This window comes from Mustela putorius, unplaced genomic scaffold, assembly GCF_011764305.1.
Source record: "Mustela putorius furo isolate JIRA1106 unplaced genomic scaffold, ASM1176430v1.1 tig00537275_pilon_pilon_pilon, whole genome shotgun sequence".
Lineage (NCBI taxonomy): Eukaryota > Metazoa > Chordata > Mammalia > Carnivora > Mustelidae > Mustela > Mustela putorius.
In genome coordinates, this window is record NW_025422413.1 from 1,227,843 (window position 1) to 1,245,392 (window position 17,550).

Genomic DNA, 17,550 nt, shown 5'->3' on the forward strand with positions numbered 1-17,550 from the left:
ACCAAGAGAGCCTGGTACTGGCACAAAAACAGACACATAGACCAGTGGAACAGAGTAGAGAGCTCAGATATGGACCCTCAACTCGATGGTCAAATAATCTTCGACAAAACAGGAAAAAATATACAGCGGAAAAAAGATAGTCTCTTCAATAAATGGTACCGGGACAACTGGACAGTTATATGCAGAAGAATGAAACTCGACCATTCTCTTACCCCATACACAAAGATAAACTCAAAATGGATAAAAGACCTCAATGTGAGACAGGAATCCATCAGAATCCTAGAGGAGAACATAGGTAGTAACCTCGATATCAGCCACAGCAACTTCTTTCAAGATATGTCTTCGAAGGCAAAAAACAAAAACAAAAACAAAAGCGAAAATGAACTTTTGGGACTTCATCAAGATCAAAAGCTTCTGCACAGCAAAGGAAACAGTCAAGAAAACAAAGAGGCAACCCACGGAATAGGAGAAGATATTTGCAAATGACAGTACAGACAAAAGGTTGATATCCAGGATCTATAATGAACTCCTCAAACACAACACACACAAAACTGACAATCATCTAAAAAAATGGACAGAAGATATGAACAGACACTTCTCCAATGAAGACATACAAATGGCTATCAGACACATGAAGAATGTTCATCATTATTAGCTATCAGGGAGGTTCAATTTAAAACTGCATCGAGATACCACCTCACACCAGTTAGAATGGCCAAAATTAGCAAGACAGGAAACAACATGTGTTGTAGAGGTTGTGGAGAAAGGGGAATCCTCTTACACTGTTGGTGGGAATGTAAGTTGGTGTAGCCACATTGGAGAACAGTGTGGCGATTCCTCAAGATATTAAAAAAAGAGCTTCCCTATGACTCTGCAATTGTACTACTGGGTATTTACCCTGAAGATACAGATGTAGTGAAAAGAAGGGCCATCTGTACCCCAATGTTTACAGCAGCAATGGCTACGGTCGCCAAACTGTGGAAAGAACCAAGATGCCCTTCAATGGACGAATGGATAAGGAAGATGTGGTCCATATACACTATGGAGTATTATGCGTCCATTAGAAATGATGAATACCCAACTTTTGTAGCAACATGGACGGGACTCAAAGAGATTATACTGAGTGAAATAAGTCAAGCAGAGAGTGACAATTATCACATGGTTTCACTTATTTGTGGAGCATAACAAATAACATGGAGGACAAGGGGAGATGGAGAAGAGAAGGGAGCTGAGGGAAACTGGAAGGGGAGGTGAACCATGAGAGACTATGGACTCTGAAAAACAATCTGAGGGTTTTGAAGGGGCAGGGAATGGAAGGTTGGGGGAACCAGGTGGTGGGTATTGGAGAGGGCACGGATTGCATGGAGCACTGACTGTGGTGCAAAAACAATGAATACTGTTACGCTGAAATAATAAATAAATAAATAAATAAATAAATAAGATACACAATAGAGAAATAAAGGCAAACATGGTACTGGGGAAAGCCAGCAACTAGAAGAGAAGAGACCAAGAGAAGAAAAAAAGAACAAAGTACTATAAAAACAACCAGAAAACAATCAATAAAATGGCAATAAGTACATACTTATCAATAACTATTTTAAATGTAAGTGAAGAAAATGTTCATTCAAAATACTCGGAATGGCTATATGAATAAAAATAACAAGACACATATACATACTTCATAGAAGAGACTCTCTTTGCTATAAAAACGTGAAAACATACTTAAAAGAAGATGGTGGAGGAGTAGGGGACCCCATTTCAATTGTTCCCCTCAATTTAGCTGGATAAATCAAACCATTCTGAACACCCATGAAATCAGCCTGAGTTGTAAGAATATACATCTGGATCTTTACAAGCAGAAAAAACACCAGCTGTCATGAGGTAGAAAGGGCAGAGTTGTGAATCTGCAGGGAGATATCTGAAGATAAACAAGGAGGAGTGAGCCTCCATAAGCTGGCTCCTGGAATGTGATATAACACTGGAAAGCAAAAGCGTCCTGCACTGGGAACCAGGCAAAAATTCACAGAACAGTAGCAGCTGGGAAAAACTTTAGAGCATTGCTCAGACAGGATCCAGGATCTGTGGCTTCTTGTGGTTTTAGAAGCACAAAGGGCAGGGACATACCTGGGTCTGGGATGACCTCTGAGAGAGTTTCTGTGGCTTGTGGGTGCACATTTTGGGAGATGGTGGTTTTCTCCTTTACAGAAAAGGAGACTCTGTCCTGGAGGGTTTATTGAAGGGAACAGACTGAGATTTCTCTTTTCTGGGACAGAGATTTTGTTCCAGCCATTTTTTGCTCTAATCCTCAAAAGAGGCACAAAAACCCATCAGAGAATAAAGGCTTAAAAAAACTGGTTTCCATGGAGACCATCCCCTCCCCCACAGGGGGCAGGGTAACTCTGCTTGGGCATTGTCACAGTACCACAGTACCACAGTGTGGCAGGACCCTCCTCCAGAAAACAATTTGGAAGAACAAAAGGAAGACAACCCTATGGTCCCCATAAAACTGTAAAATCCCAACACCAGGAGAAAATAGTATATTGAGCTTGCATGGTCTCACAGCTTGTTTATTTTTCAGCTACAACTGTCATTTTCTTTTTATTCTTTGTCTTATGGTTCTTCTCTGTTTTTTCCTTTTACCTTTCTCTCATTTCAACTAGAAGTTTAATATATTAATGTATATTTCATAGTAACTTTTTAACTTATACTTGTAACTTTTTAACTTTTATAACTTTACACCTATATTTTTAATAGGTATATGCTTCAATGTAGTCCTTTTTTTCCTAATCAACATTACCTTTATATATATACAAGTTTTCATTTCCCTGGAACTTTGGGAAATAGTGTCCTCTAACAAACAGAATAAAATACACCTAAAACAACTGAACCACCCCACATTATCCACACTGAGAAATTATAGCTCCTCTTCCTCTCACTCCCTTTTTTTAAATTTTAATTTTTTCAAATTGTTTTACATTTTATAAATTATATTCTTTTGTTTCATTTGGCTTTGTTTCTTCAGAGATGGCTTCTGACCACTCCGAATTTTCCTAGGCTGCATCTTGCTTGGGTCATGGTTGATATTTTGGATGCTGTACAATTCCTTCAAACATCCCTCAAAAGAATGACTAGGAGGAACTATCAACAAAGAAAAGAACCAGAGACAGTGGCCTCTGCCACAGACTTAATGATATGGATATAAGAAAGATGTCAGAGATAGATTTCAGGGTAGCAATATGACATCAACAGCTAGGCTTGAGAAAACTATTAGTGACAATATAGAATCTCTAAGGGCATAAGTGAGATCTAATCATGCCAAACTTAAAAATGCTATGAATGAGATACAGTCTAAACTGGATATGCTAACAGCAAGGGTAAATGAGGCAGAAGAATGAATTTACTTAGAAGATAAGCTGATAGAAAAGAAGAAAGCTGAGGATGATAGGGATAAACAGCTATAAGCCCTTGAGATCAGACTTAGAGAGATCAATGATGCAATGAAACACTCCAATGTCAGAATTACTGGGATCTCAAGGGGGTGACGAGAGAGAGAGAGAGAGAGAGGACTAGAGGGTATATTTGAGCAAATCATAGTTGAGAACTTTCCTAATCTGGGAAAGGAAACAGCATTCCTGTCTATGAGGCAGAGAGGACTCCTCCCAAGATCAATAAAAATAGACCAACATCCCAGCATATAATAATAAAACTTGCAAATCTTGGAACCAAGGAAGCTGTCCTGAGAGCAGCTATGGGAAAGAGGTTTCTCACATACACTAGGAGAAACATCAGAGAAACCTCAGACCTGTCCGTAGAGACACAGCAAGCCAGAAAGGGCTGGCAAGACATTTTCAGGGTACTAAACGAGAAGAACATGCAGTCAAGAATACTTTATTCAGCAAGGCTATCTTTCAGAATGGACAGAGAGACAAAGAGCTTCCAGGACTGGCAGAAACTGAAAGAATATATGACCACCAAGCCAACCCTGCAAGAAATATTAAGAGGGATTCTATAAAAGAAGAAAGATCCCAAGAGTGATATAAACCAGAAATTTACAGAGATCACCTATGGAAACAGGGACCTTACAGGCAATATGATGGCACTAAATTCATATCTTTAATAGTTACCGTCAATATGAATGGCCTAAGAGCTCCCATGAAATGGCACAAGGTTGCAGATTGGATAAAAAGACAGGATCCACCCATATGCTGTCTATTAGGGACTCATTTTGAACCTAAAAGTACATCAAACTGAAAGTGAAGGGATGGTGCACAATTTTTAATGCCAACAGACCTCAAAAGAAAGCTGGGGTAGCAATTCTCATATCAGACAAATTAGATTTTAAACCAACGACTGCAGTAAGAGAGATCATATTTATAGGGCCTATCCCACAAGTAAATCTAACAGTTTTAAATATCTGTACCCCCAACATGGGAACAGCCAACTACATAAGCCAGCTGTTAACCAAAATAAAGGATCATATTAATAATAATATATTAAGAGTAGAAGACCTCAACACTTCACTCACAAAAATGGACAGATCATCTAAGCAGATCAATAAAGTAATAAGAGCTTTGATGATACGTTGGACCAGATGGATGTCACAAATATGTACAAAATATTCTACCCTAAAACAACAGAACAATCATTCTTCTCAAGTGCATAAAGTACTTTCTCCAGAATAGATCACATAAGGGGTCACAAATCAGGTGTCAACTGATATCAAAAGATTGAGACTATTCCCTGGATGTTATCAGACAAAATTGTTATAAACTGGAACTCAGTCACAAGAATAACAAAATGGAAGGAATTCAAACATTGGAAATGAAAAACCATCCTTCTAAAGAATGATTGGGTCAACCAGAAAATCAAAGAAGAACTTAACTAATGGAAACCAATGAGAACGAAAACACATCAGTCCAAAACCCAAGGATATTGCAAAGGCAGTCCTAAGGGGGAAATATTTAGCCATCCAAGCCTCTCTAGAGGCTAGAACTAGAAAAATCCGAAATGCACAACCTAACCTTATACTTAAAGGACCTAGAGGAAGAACAGCAGGGGCGCCTGGGTGGCTCGGTGGGTTAAGGCCTCTGCCTTCTGCTCGGGTCATGATCTCAGGTCCTGGGATCAAGCCTCACGTCAGGCTCTGTGCTCAGCGGGGAGCCTGCTTCCTCCTCTCTCTCTCTCTGCCTTCCTTTCTGCCTACTTGTGATCTCTGTGTGTCAAATAAATAAATAAAATCTTAAAAAAATTTTTTAAAAAAAGGACCTAGAGGAAGAACAGCAAATAAAGCCTTAACGAAGCAGGAGGGGAGAAATAACAAAGATTAGAGCAGAAAAATAGTAGAACAGCTCAAAGAAACTAGAAGCTGGTTCTTTGAAAGAATTTATAAGATAATAAACCTCTGGCCAGACTTACCCAAAAGAAAAGAAAACTAAACCCCAAATTAATAAAATCATGAATGAAAGGGTTGAGATCTCAACTAACACCAAGAACATAGAAACAATTCTTAGAAATTATTGCCAGCAACTATATGTCAACAAATTAAGCAGCCTGGAAGAAATGGATACCTTCTTGGAAACTATGAAGATTGAAACAGGAAGAAACACACAATCTATATAGAACAATAACCAGTAATGAAATTGAAGCAGTAATTAAAAGCCTTCAAAAAACGAGTCTGGGGCCAGATGGCTTCCCAGTAGAATTCTACCAAACATTTAAAGAAGAAATAATACCTATTCTACTGAAGCTGCTTCAAAAAATAGAAACAGAAGGAAAACTTCCAATATCTATGAGGCCAGCATTACCCTGATCTCAAAACAAAGACCCATCAAAAAGGAGAATTGCAGAAAAATAACCCTGATGAAAACAGGTGCCAAAACACTCACCAAGACCCTAACCAATAGAATCCAATAGTACATTAAAAGGGTTATCCAACATGACTAGGTGGGATTTATTCTTGGCAAGCAAGCATGGTTCAACATTCACAAATCAATCAACGTGAAAGATCACATTAATAAAAGACAAGAACCATATGATCCTCTCAATTGATCCAGAAAAAAGATTTGACAAAATACCACATCCCTTCCTGAGTAAACATCTTCAGAGTATAGAGATAGAGGGAACATTATTTAATATCATAAAAGCTATCTATGAAAAGCCCACAGTGAATATCATTCTCAATGCAGAAAAGCTGAAAGCTTTTTCCTTAAGGTCAAGACCATGACAGGGAGGCCCACTCTCAGCACTATTGTTCAACATAGTATTGGAAGTCCTAGAAACAGATATCAGACAACAAAAGGAAATAAAATGTATTCAAATTGGCAAAGAAGAAATCAAACTCTCTCTCTTCAGATGAAATGACACTTTATGTGGAAAACCCAAAGGACTCCACCCCCAAACTACTAGAACTCAGCAATTCAGTAATGTGACAGGATACAGAACCAATGCACAGAAATCAATTGCTTTTTTTAATATAGCAAGAATTAAGAAAGAGAAATTAAGGATCAATTACATCTACAACAGCACCGAAACCATAAGATTCCCTAGGAATAAACCTAACAAAACAGCTAAAGGATCTAGAAACTACAGAACCCTTATGAAAGATATTGAGGAAGACACAAAAAGATGGAAAAACATTCCATGCTCATGGATCAGAAGAATAAACATTGTTAAAATGTCGATGCTCTCCAGGACAATTTACACTTTCAATGCCATTCCTATTAAAATACCACTGATATTTTTCAATGAGCTGAAACAATCCTAAAATGTGTATGGAACCAGAAAGAACCCTAATTGCCAGGGGAATGTTGAAAAAGAAAAACAAAGCTGGGGGAATCACGTTGCTTGATTTCAAGCTTTATTACAAAGCTATGATCACCAAGACAGCATGGTACTGGCATGAAAACAGACACATAGACCAATGGAACAGAGTAGAGAACCTAGAAATGGATCCTCAACTGTCTGGTCAACTAACTGTCAACAAAGCAGAAAAGAACATCCAATGGAAAAAACAGTCTCTTCCATAAATGGTGATAGGAAAATTGGATGGCCACATGCAGAAGAATAGAACTAGACTACTCTCTTATACCATACACAAAGATAAACTCAAAATGGATTAAAGACCTCAAAGTGAGACAGGACTCCATCATAATCCTAGAGGAGAACATAGACAGTAACCTCTTCAATATCAGCCACAGCAACTTCTTTCAAGACAAGGGAAGCAAAAGCAAAAATGAACTTTTGGGATTTCAACAAGCTAAAAAGCTTCTGCACAGCAAAGGAAGCAGTGAACAAAACTAAGAGGCAACCCACGGAATGGGAGAAGACATTTGCAAATAACATTACAGATAAGGGTTGGTATCCAAGATCTATAAAGAACTTTTCATATTCAACACCCCAAAAAACAAATAATCCAGTTAAGAAATGGGCAGAAGATGTGAACAGACACTTCTCCAAAGAAGACATACAAATGACTAACAGACACATGAAAAAATGATCATCATCATTAGCCATCAGGGAAATACAAATCAAAACCACAATGAAATATCACCTTATGCCAGGTAGAATGGCTAAAATCAATAAGGCAGGAATCAACAAATGTTGGCCAGGATGAGGAGAAAGGGACACCCTCCTTACATTGTAGGTGGGAATCCAAGCTGATACAGCCACTGTGGAAAACAGTATGGAGATTCCTCAAAAAAAGTAAAAATAGAGTTCCCGATGACCTAGCAATTGCACTACTGGGTATTTATCCCCGATACAGATGTAGTAAAAAGAAGGGGCAGATGTGCCCCAATATGCATTATTCCACCATAGCCAAACTGTGGAAGTAATTCCACCAGCAGTAATTCCACCATAGCCAAACTGTGGAAGGAGCCAAGATGCCCTTCAACAGATGGATGGATAAAGAAGATGTGTTACATATATACAGTGGAATATTTCTCAGTCACCAGAAAGGATAAGTACCCACCATTTCCATCGACATGGATGTAACTGGAGGGGATTCTGCCAAGTGAAATAAGTCAATCAGAGAAAGACAATTATCATATGGTTTCACTTGACCATAGGGGTAGGGAGGGAAAACAGAAGGTGGCTGGGTGAATCAGAGAGGGAGACAAACTGTGAGAGACTATGGACTCCAGGAAACAAACTGAGGGTTTCAGAAGGGAAGGGCATTGGAGGATTGGGTAACCAGGTTATGGGTATTAAGGAGGGCATGTGTTGTGATGAGCACTGGGTGTTATATGGAACTAATAAACCAGTGAACACTACATCAAAAACTAATGATGCTGGGGTGCCTGGGTGGCTCAGTGGGTTAAAGACTCTGCCTTCAGCTCAGGTCATGATCCCAGGGTCCTGGGATCGAGCCCCACATCAGGCTCTCTGCTCAGCAGGGAAGGCCGCTTCTCCCTCTCTCTGTCTGCCTCTCTGCCTACTTGTGATCTCTCTGTCAAATAAATAAATAAAATCTTAAAAAAAAAACTAATGATGCTAATGTTGGCTAACTGAATATGATTAAAAAAAAAAGAATAAATTCTTAGAAAAAACACACAAAATTATGGGGCACCTTGGTGGGCACAGTCAGTTAAGCACCCAACTCTTGGTTTCAGTTCATGTCACGTTCTCAAGGCAGTGAGATCTAGCCCCACATTAGGCTCTGGCTCCCCAGAGAATCAGCTTAAGACTCTCCCCACACCTTGTCCCTCCCCCCTGCTTTCTTTTCCTCTCTCTAAAATGAATAAATAAATCTTTAAAAAGAACAAAAAAGTCTAAAAGTAATGGGACATAAAAAGATATTACATGTAAAGGGAAATAAAAAGGAAATTGGGCTACCAATAATTGTATCAGAAAAAGTAGATCTTAAAACGAGTGTAATGAGACCAAAAAAGTGCATTACATAATGATAAAGGGATCAATACAACAAGAGGCTATAAAATGAGTATCTACACACTGGACTTAGAAGCATCTAACAACATAAAACAATACTGACAGACATAAAGTGAGGAACTGACAGTCATGCAATAATAACAGGAGATTTTAAACATTTCACTAACATCAATGAATCAACCATCTAGAGAGAAAATCAATAAGGAAACTTCGGCCTTAAATGACATATTAGCTGGAGCACTTAGATACAGATAGAATATTCCATCAAAAACAGCAGAATACATATTTTTCAAGTGCACAAAGAACATTTACAAGGACAGATTGCATTTTAGGCTGCAAATAACTCTCAGTAAGTTTAAGAAGACTGAAGTCATATCAACTATCTTTCCTGACCACAAGAGTTTGAAACTTGAAATCAATTACAAGAAGAAACCTTGAAAAAAAAAAAAAGAAAGAAAGAAAGAAAGAAGAAATCATATTAAAACTCAAGACAAATGAAAATGGAAACAAAATATTGCAAAACCTCTGAGATGCAACAAAAACAGTTCTATTAGGGAAGTTTACTGCAATATAGGCCTATCCCGAGATAAAAAAAAAAACCTCAAATAAACAATCAACCTTACAACTGAAGGAACTAGAAAAAGGACAAAGTCCAAAGTTAGTATAAGGAAGGAAATAAAAATTAGCAAGAAAATAAATAAAATAGAGACTAAAAAATTCCTTTAAAAATCAGTGAAAGTAGGAGTTGTTTTACTGAAAAGATAAACAAAATTACAAACATTTATCCAGATTTAATAAAAAAAAAAAAGAGAGAGAGAGAGAGCGAGCCCAAATAAGTAAAATCAGAAATGGGAGAGAAGTTACAATGGATAAATAAACAAAGGGTAATAAGAGACTACTTTGAGCAATTGCCTGCCAACCAGTGGGACAAGCTAGAAGAAATGGATGAATTCCTAGAAACACACTCTCTTCCAGGACTGAGTCAGCTGAAATGGAAAATCTGAGTAGACATATTACTATCAATAAAATTGAATAATAAAAAAAACTCCAAATAAACAGGAGTTCAGGACCAGATGGCTTCAAAGATAAATGCTACCAAATATTTAAAGAAGAGGGTTTCAGCGGGATGGGGGTAGATGGGATAACAGGGTGATGGGTATTAAAAAAGACATGTGATAGAGTGAGCACTGAGTGTTATGCAGAACTGATGAAGCACTGAACATTACATCAAAAACTAATGATGTGTTATATGTTGGCTAATTGAACTTAATAAAAAAATTAATGTCAAAAAAGAAATTTGTTTTGATGTAGTATTGAAGGTGAGACCCTAAATTTCCTATGAGTAAAAACATTCACAAAAATATTTCTCTTGAAAACAATGTTATTAATCTTTAATTGGTTTTATCTAAGAAAGCTTAATTTTTACTGATTTTCTTTCTTTTTATGAAATACAATGAGATCTTCTAATCCTAAATTATGATTAATTTTTTTGTCTGTTTTATTTTAGTCAAGGGAAATTTATAATATCTTTTTTTATTGATTCTGTTCCCCACAATAATAGACAATGCTTACAAAAATATATATAAGAAAATAAAGAAAGGTTAATACCTATCCTGGTGGAAATATTCCAAAAGAATGAAGAGGAATGCTTCCAAAATCATTAAAGGACACCAATATTACCCTGATCCCAAGACCAGGGAAAGACACCACAAAAAACAGAAAACTATAGGCCAGTATTCCTGATGAATGAAAATGCAAAAATCCTCAAAAACTATCAGCAAAACAAACTCAATTATACATTCAAAGGATCATAACCATGATCGACTGGGATTTATTCCAGAGATGAAAGGATTGTTCAACATTCACAAATGAGTCATAGTAATGCAACATATTAACGAAAAGGATAAAAACCACATTTTCATCTTAATAGATACAGAAAAAAGCATTTGATAAAATTCAACTGTCATTTATGACAAAAACTCTCAACAACCTGAGTATAGAAGGAACATATCTCAACATAATATAGAACATGTATGACCAAGCAACAGCTAACATCATACTCCATGGGGAAAAGATGAAAGCTTTTCCTCTAAGATCAGGAGTAAGACAAGGATGCCCATAGTTGCCACTTTATTTATTTTTTTTTAGCATTTTTTTAAAATTTATTTTTTATTTTCAGCATAACAGTACTCATTATTTTTGCACCACACCCATTGCTCCATGGAATCCGTGCCCTCTATAATACCCACCACCTGGTACCCCAACCTCCCACCCCCGCCCCTTCAAAACCCTCAGATTGTTTTTCAGAGTCCATAGTCTTCTCTCATGGTTCACCTCCCCTTCCAATTTCCCCAACTCCTTTCTCCTCTCTATCTCCCCATGTCCTCCGTGCTATTTGTTATGCTCCACAAATAAGTGAAACCATATGATAATTGACTCTGCTTGACTTATTTCACTCAGCATAATCTCTTCCAGTCCCATCCATGTTGCTACAAAAGTTAGGTATTCGTCCTATCTGATGGAGGCACAATACTCCATAGTGTATTGGACCACATCTTTCTTATCCATTTGTCCATTGAAGGGCATCTTGGTTCTTTCCACAGTTTGGCGACCGTGGCCATTGGTCACCATCTGGGGTACAGATGGCCCTTATTTTCACTACATCTGTATCTTCAGGGTAAATACCCAGTAGTGCAATTGCAGGGTCACAGGGAAGTTCTATTTTTAATTTCTTGAGGAATCTCCACACTGTTCTCCAAAGAGGCTGCACCAACTTGCATTCCCACCAACAGTGGAAGAGGGTTCCCCTTTCTCCACATCCCCTCCAACAAATGTTGTTTCCGGTCTTGCTAATTTTGGCCATTCTGACTGGTGTAAGGTGATATCTCAATGTGGTTTTAATTTGAATCTCCCTGATGGCTAGTGATGATGAACATTTCTTCATATGCCTGATAGCCATTTGTTTGTCTTCATTGGAGAAGTGTCTGTCCATATCTTCTGCCCATTTTTTGATATGATTGTCAGTTTTGTGTGTGTTGAGTTTGAGTTCATTATAGATCCTGGATATCAACCTTTTGTCTGTACTGTCATTTGCAAATATCTTCTCCAATTCTGTGGGTTGCCTTTTTGTTTTCTTGACTGTTTCCTTTGCTGTGCAGAAGCTTTTGATTTTGATGAAGTCCCAAAAGTTCATTTTCACTTTTGTTTCCTTTGCCTTTGGAGATATATCTTGAAAGAAGTTGCTGTGGCTGATATCGAAGAGATTACTGCCTATGTTCTCCTCTAGGATTCTGACGGATTTCTGTCTCACATTGAGGTCTTTTATCCATTTTGAGTTTATCTTTGTGTACGGTGTAAGAAAATTGTTGAGTTTCATTCTTCTACATATAGCTGCCCAGTTTTCCCAGCACCATTGATTGAAGAGACTGTCTTTTTTCCGCTGTATATTTTTTCCTGTTTTGTCGAAGATTATTTGACCATAGAGTTGAGGGTTCATATCTGGGCTCTCTACTCTGTTCCACTGGTCTATGTGTCTGTTTTTATGCCAGTACCATGCTGTCTTGGTGATCACAGCTTTGTAGTAAAGCTTGAAATCAGGTAATGTGATGCCCCCCATTTTATTTTTGTTTTTCAACATTTCCTTAGCAATTTGGGGTCTCTTCTGATTCCATACAAATTTTTGGATTATTTGCTCCAGCAAATAGAAGAATACCGGTGGAATTTTATTGGAATAGCATTAGAAGTATAGATTGCTCTAGGCAGTATAGACATTTTAACAATGTTCATTCCTCTGATCCAAGAGCATGGAATGGTCTTCCATCTTCTTGTGTCTTCTTCAATTTCTTTCATGAGTGTTCTGTAGTTCCTCGAGTACAGATCCTTTACGTCTTTGGTTAGGTTTATTCCCAGGTATCTTATGGTTCTTGGTGCTATAGTAAATGGAATCGATTCTCTAATTTCCCTTTCTGTATTTTCATTGTTAGTGTATAAGAAAGCCACTGATTTCTGTACATTGACTTTGTATCCTGCCACATTACTGAATTGTTGTATGAGTTCTAGTAGTTTGGGGGTGGAGTCTTTTGGGTTTTCCATATAAAGAATCATGTCATTTGCGAAGAGGGAGAGTTTGACTTCTTCATTACCAATTTGGATACATTTTATTTCTCTTTGTTGTCTGATTGCTGTTGCTAGGACTTCTAATACTATGGTGAACAAGAGCGGTGAGAGTGGGCATCCTTGTCGTGTTCCTGATCTCAACGGGAAGGTTGCAAGCTTTTTCCCATTGAGGATGATATTTGCTGTGGGTCTTTCATAGAAAGTATAGGGATGGAGGGAACATTCCTGAACTTCATAAAATCTATCTATGAAAGACCCACAGTTGCCACTTTAATTCAACATAGAATTGTAAGTTCTAGCAATAGTGTCAGAGAAGAAAAATAAATGAAAAAAAGAATCTAAGTGGAAATAACGAATAAAATGTTACTATTTGCAGAAAACATGATATTTATACACAAAACTCTACAGACTCCACCAAATAAACCCCTATTAGAATTAATAAATGAATTAAGTAGGGTTGTAATATACAAAATTAATATACATAAATCTATGGAAATTCAGTCAGCTCTTGGACATCGGTAACTGATACGGGTTAGTGTACAAAATATGTAAAGAACTCACAAGCTCATTATCCAAAACAAATAAAAAAATATCCAGTTAAAAAGTAGACATAGGACCTAAATAGACATGTTTCCAAAGAAGACATAAAGATGCCCAACAGACACATGAAAAACACTCAACATCACTAGTATCAGGGAAGTGTAGATCAAAACAGCAATGAGATATTACCTCACACCTGTTAGAATGGCTAAAATAAAAAATAAAAGAAATAATGAGAGTTACCAAGGATGTGGAGAAAAAGAACCCTCTTGCACTGTTGGTCAGAAAGTAAGCTAGAATAGCCACTGTGGAAAACAATGAGGATTTGAGGTGTCTCAAAAAATTTAAAATAGAATTATGATGGGATCCAGTAATTCCACTACTCAGTATTTACCCAAAGAAAACAAAAACGCTAATTGAAACAATCAGCGTTTTGAATGGGCGGGGGATGGGAGGTTGGGGTGCCAGGTGGTGGGTATTATAGAGGGCACGGATTGCATGGAGCACTGGGTGTGGTGCAAAAATAATGAATACTGTTATGCTTAAAAAATAAAAAGCATATTGTCATATGCAAAGAAAAAAAAAGAAAAGATACATACATGTTTATGTTTACTGCAGAATTATTTATAATAGCCACATGCAAAAGAATGATACTGGACCACTTTCTTATAATATACATAAAAATCATCTTAAAATGGACTTAAATGTGGGACCCCAAACCATAAAACTACTATAAGAAAGCATTCACAATCAGTTCTTAGCCATTGGTTTGCACAATATTTTTTTTATCTGTTTCTTCAGGCATTGGCGACAAAAGCAAAAATAAACAAATGAGACTACATCAGCCAAAAAAATTTTTTTTCTTAGATTTTATTTATTTGTCAGAGAGACAGGGAGTACACACAAACAGGCAGAGTCGCAGGCAGAGGCAGCAAGAGAAGCAGGCTCTCTGCTGAGCAAGGAGCCCTATGGGAGACAATCTCAGCACCCTGGGATCATGACCTGAGCTGAAAGCAGCAGCTTAACCAACTGAGCCACCCAGGCATCCCAGCCAAAAATTTTTAACAGCAAAGAATGCTATCAACAAAATTAAGTCAACCTACTGAATAAGAGAAGATATTTGCAAATGATATAGCTACTAAGGGGTTAATATATATAATACAGAAAGAACTCACAAGCTCACCATCAAATACAAATGAACAAACAACCCAATTAAAAAATAGGCAGAGGCTCTGAATAGATATGTTTACAAAGACACACAGATGGTCAACAGACACATGAAAAGATGCTTAACATCACTATTCATCAGGGAAATACAAATCAAAACCACAATGAGATATCACCTCACACCTGTTAGAATAGCTAGTATAAAAAAAGGGGGGGGGGAAGAAATAGCAAGTGTTGGGGCACATGGCTGTCTCAGTCAGTAGAAAATGTGACTCTTGATCTTGGGGTCATGTGTTCAAGCTGCACATTGGGCATAGAGCTTACTTTTAAAAAAAGAAAGCAAGCATAGATTAAGATTTGAAGCATAGAGACCCTTGTGCACTTTTGGTACAGTATAGTAGTTCTTCAAAAAAATTAATAATAGAATTGCAATGCAATTCAGCAATTCCATTTCTGGGTATTTATGTGAAGAAAATGAAAACATTAATTCAAAATTTATTGAAGTTAATTGCAGAGTTATTTATAATAGCCAAAATATAGAAGCAATCTAACTTTCCATTAATAGATTAATGGATCAAATAAATTTAAATTTATATAGTGGAATGTTACAATGTACAGGACAGGGAATATAGATAATATATGTAACAATTTTGTATGGTGACATATAGCAGCTGGGTTTATCTTGGTGATCATTTCAAAATGTACATATAAATTTTGAATCACTGTGTTGTACACCTGAAACTAATATAAAATTGTATGTCAATTTACTCAGTAAAAGAGAAAATTTAAAAAATTAAATAAAAAGCCTCCAGGTAAATTCAAAGTACAATCAAATTTGAAAAATATTGTGCAGAGACAGAATTCTCACTCTTTCCCATATGAGCTACATAATCTCAGACAACAACTCTTGCCACACTGTTCCTCAGATTATTCCTGTATGTATTTGTGCTCAAGTACATTTTTCAGTATCTGCTTTCAATTCTTTTGAATATGTACCCAGGAATAGAATTGCTGAGTTGAATACTAGAATTTTAGGGAGTGCTCTTGAATGATTTTTCTTTCTATATGCTTTTCTTTTCTTTTCCCATCCTATCCATTCTGCTTTGGCTCTGAAGACCACCACAAGAACACTACAGCCCAGCCCAGTCCCATGGGCAAGTGGCCAGCACAGCAATGTTCCAGATGGAAAACAAGAAGTTGCCAGGCAAGCCATTCCCACAGACCATCGTTGATCTGTCACTGGAAATCCTCATACAGGAAAAACAATTGGTACAGTCAAATACAGTTGGAATGAGCTCCAGGAAGTAGGAAGTTCTGAGAGGTTTTTTTTTTTTGTTGTGGTGGTGGTTTGTTTGTTTTGCCCTCCTCAGGAGGAGAAATTCAGACTTGAAGGTAAAATCTTCCTATTTTTAAAGTTGGATCTGAACTTTTTAAACTTACAAAGGGCAAACAAAATAAGTCTCTGTATAGAATACAGCCTATAGTTGACGGTTAATTTCTTTTGGAGTGTGAGAGGGCCAGCTGTTTTGTGATTGAGAAACTAAAACAAGGGCCTTGTGAAGGGAAAGAGAAGTTTATTTAAAAAGAGCCAACAGATATGTTGTGGAAATCATGCCAAAGTCTGGAAGCAATGTCCAGAGTAGATAGCTCAATGGGCCCCTTCCTCCTGGGGCTGTCTGCTTCATCAGGTTCCTCTCTCTGAAGGAATTCTGTACCTCTGTGCTCAGTGCCAACAGTGAAGGTTATTCCTGTCATTATGGCTCCTGAGAACCTCCCCTCTAATCTTTCCAACAAGATGGACCTTTCTTCAGGAATCCCCTTAAACATTGCAGACAATGCAACCTAGCCTCCCTGGACATTTGGGATTATTAGAGAATTTGTGACCAGCTAATGCAGGAGGAGCAGGAAATATGAATTTGCTGCTTACTAGGGCTGAGCTCTTTGGGACAGAGCAAGTTGCAAACAGAGGAGGTGGACATCACTCTTTCAATTATCCAAGAGAGAAATCCCTGAGCAGTCACTATACATATTAGTTTTTATACACTTCTTTAATCCACACAACAATCCTAAGTAAACTCTCGTTATCTCCATTTTACTGATGTACCAACTGACTTTTAGAGATGCAGAGTGACCTGCCCACGTCCTCACAGCTAGTTTGTCATGTGGCTGTGACTATAACCCCTATAACCAAGGCAGTTTAAATCAAGTGTCTGTTATTTTATAGGCTATATAGTAGGTATAGCATAAGGATTCAAAGTATGTGTTAACCAAACTTTCTGAACCACCATAGGACCTGAAATTCAGGAGAATATCATGTCTAGTCCTCTAGACTCACATTTAAGACAGGATTAAACCCCAATTTCAAAACATAAACAAGTCACTTACCGATCTCCACTAGGACTAATAACAAGGAACCAGGCTGACTGCAGTCTTACCACTTCCAGCACCAGTACAGGAAGTAGTCAGGAAAGCCCTTCCTGGTTTTCTAAAATGCTCCGCCCCCAGAATTGAGTTAAATTCCCCTAGAGATCTCTGGGAAATGTAGTTTGGGGCCTTACATTGTGTTTGTGTGCCGCTTATTCAAATCCATTTATTGGAAAAGAGTGGGGAGCTGTATTATCTGATGAACCTTAGCCACAGTCTGTAAGGTTGTACTTGACAGAGTTTCTGCTCTTATGGAGCCCAAAACCAGATGTCCTATGTGTAATGTGGGAGGTGAGAGTTTTGATGGGGTCCAGAAAAAACAGATCTATTAACCGAGAGGAGGCAGAAGATGAAAATTTTAAACCACTCTCCCCAGTTTATGACACCTTTTTTCATCAAGTTCTGTGAGGCCCCTCA

General features: G+C 37.6%; 1 protein-coding gene across 1 annotated transcript in view; it reads right to left on the minus strand.

Moving 5' to 3' along the window:
• LOC101671731 (arylamine N-acetyltransferase 1) overlaps nucleotides 1-17,176 on the minus strand; it is a 58,194-nt gene extending 41,018 nt beyond the window's left edge. The window contains 1 exon segment of the mRNA XM_004775739.3: nucleotides 17,095-17,176. The gene's annotated coding sequence lies outside the window, so the exon portion shown is untranslated.
• Nucleotides 17,177-17,550: the final 374 nt, after the last annotated feature.